Below are 3001 nucleotides of genomic sequence, written 5' to 3'. Positions count from 1 at the left end.
CGGGGCGGGGCGGGGCTGCACTGCACTGGGCTGCACTGCACTGCACTGCGGTCGGGGAGGTGCTGTAGGTATTAGCGTACACTGAAGTTTTCTCTGTGATGCTAACTGGAGGAAACCGCCTTTTTCAGCTCGTCTTCTAGAAACGTTACAGCAAAAGCAACACAAAAACCACTTTGCAGTACTGAGCTAGACTTAAACGTGTTGCTGCTATTCACTTAACAAATGTTAGGTATGTGCTCTCCTGTGGTTCAAAAAATGCTTGTTTATTTAAAACAGCTTATTTTAGAAGAAATGTTTTTTCGTGTTCTTTTTGGTTCCTGGCTTGATAGAGAGGAAAAAACTTATTTTTCTGCCCTTGGCTTGTCAGCAGTTTGTTATGGCATATTTGCACAAAGCCTGCCAGCATGGATTTTCGGGGCTGCTCACTCAGCTTTAGGGCTTGGTTACATGATAAGAAGTGTTTCACTCTGCTTTGATGATGTCCTGAAAACTGTCTATTCGTTGGATGCTCTCTGTACAGCCACTCCCAAAAGCTGTGTCTGATGTGACACATGCCGTTCCCTGCCCAGGCCCTGGCTCTACGTGTTGGCTGGGCACCTTGCCTGTCTCCTAGCACTTACACTGATGCTATATCATTGCAGCCTTACTTATGGGAAGCAGTGTCTGAAATGGTTGGCACCACCCAGCGCTGGAGATAGGACTCTGTGTGCATGGTACTGGCACTGTGCTCAATGTGAGCCTCACTGAAACTCAGAGGAAAGGGTGAAGGATGCGTTTCTGCCTTCCCAGGAGCTCTGACCTGCAGCTCTGTAAAGCATCAGTGGCCAACTATTATGAAATCATCTACTCTTCAATTTCCTGTTCTTTTTTTGAAAAATTGGTACAGTTCAAGCCCAGGCCGTCACAGCAGCCTGGCAGCTCCCAGGTCTAGGCCAGGAAAAATGAATTTTCCTATAAAGAAAAAAAAACTACTGTAAAGAAAAAATATTAGTAGCAAAAAAAGAATAAAAAAAAAAATTATTTTAGGCATTAAGGGACAGTTCCTGGTGGAAGAGCAATACTCCTTGCATGTTTCATACTACAGACACCAAGAGAAGCTTGTCAAGCATATTCCATTTCATCTTCTAGCTGAAGACCTGACACACACAGACACACACACAGACACACACACACACACACCCTCCTCTGAAGAGCTGCAGGATCACCAGGATAACGTTGTTCTGCTTGGTTACAAGTTGTGCTGCACACTGAACTTGGCGCTCTCAGGCCGAGCTCAGAGCTAATGGAATGAAAGCTAGGGAAGGACTGACATCAGAGACTACTTTGCAATATTAAAGACAGACAGGACCAACTTCTCATTTGAATGATTGCACACTGGCTAACTTCCTCCTTTCATTCCAAACCCAGGCAGTAACCCTCCTCACTTCTTTCTAAGACTGAACATTGCTGTGCTATTCCTCAACCTCAGGGGATGTGTATGTGATTAAAGGATGAGGTAACTTCTGTTAATTACCATGATTTGAACTAAGATTAGTTTTAGCTCCAGTAATGACTCTTGCCACTCGAGGGGGGGAGCAAGCAACCCAAGAAAGGAGTGATTCAGACTTGAACAAGTGTCCGTGGCTGCTTGCATTTGCTACTACAACCTCGCAGGCAGAGGTGCATGCAAACACTCCTGAACTTCAGTTTGCATGTGGGAGAACAATATAAAAGACCTTGCATGTACAGCCCACAGGCAGCAGCAATGCGCTGCTCACAGTCTGTTTCACATAACTATGCTTGCTTTCTCCTCGCTGTGGATATCAGCATAAGGCTGAGCATGAGCCATTATAAGCATAAGGCTGAGCATAAGCCATTATGGGGTGTTTTTCCAGGCTCACTTTAACTTCAATCAGAAAAAAGGAGACTTTATTTTTCTGAAAGGGAAAAGGTAGAATACAGAAAGATGAGAATCCTTTCCCTGACCTGAGAAACACTGTTAGACCAGAGGCTGGCTTGAAGTTCCAGGAGCTGAAAGGCATTTAGAAGCTTCAAGGCCATTTTGCTTAGTGGCTCTGAGTCCCCAGGCCTTCTAAATTCAGTTGCCTTCCTTGTTATAGAGGATTGTAATACATAACCAGGCATGGTTAGCAAAGCTAAATTTGTTGAGGTTTCTTTGGGAAGTGTGGGAGGAGATTCTTAAAGATGTTAAAGAAAGAAAATGAAAACACAGGACACTGCCCTAGTAATGTTCAAAGCAGGCAGCAAGAGAAAGCATTCAGAAACCCTTTGCCTGCAGAGCCATCGTTTCAGCAGAACAAAGAAATATGTGAAGCATCTGGACATCTTCTTTGTTCTGAATCAGCAGTACACGCTGTGCAGGGATACGGCAGTAATTTAAAAGCTTGTTTCCTGTATCCGAACACCATGTCAGGATGAAATGCAATCCATCCCACTCTCATTTAGCGAACATCCCTGGCACCACCATACCTTGGAGGCATGATGTCACACATCAACGGAGATTATTTATTTTGAAGCTTGTGAATAGCTCCGAGACTTCACTTCAGAGTGCTCCACTCAGCCATGACTCAAACCTTCCTTGTCTCACAGAAGGACACAACTGCACTTTCCTTGTGCTGAGCATCCTATGAGGGATTAGTAGATATTTATTATCCTTTCTCCTCTTTTATGTAGGAATGGCTTTGTCATTGTTGAAAACACCTTCGCATTCATGACACATTTTCTTAAATGTCATATCAATGATGTCTCTACTGAGACACAGCTACCAAGAAAAGCACTGGAACAAAAACTAGACATTCATTCAATTTTGGATGATTTTTAACTTATATACACTCATTGGGAAAACTGTAGTATGAAAATCAGATTCAGGCTTGTGGCAAAGTATATAATATCTGTCTGGTTTCTCCTTTTGGAGGAAGCAGTTATTACCCAGAATTTTATACCTATCTCTTGAAAGGACCAAGATATTCATGCTAAAGAACAAACTTTTTACTGTTTTTTT

Source organism: Meleagris gallopavo, chromosome 12, assembly GCF_000146605.3.
Source record: "Meleagris gallopavo isolate NT-WF06-2002-E0010 breed Aviagen turkey brand Nicholas breeding stock chromosome 12, Turkey_5.1, whole genome shotgun sequence".
NCBI classification, from domain to species: Eukaryota; Metazoa; Chordata; class Aves; order Galliformes; family Phasianidae; genus Meleagris; species Meleagris gallopavo.
The sequence above is the reverse complement of the archived record's forward strand: the minus strand, read 5'-3'. Positions refer to the sequence as shown.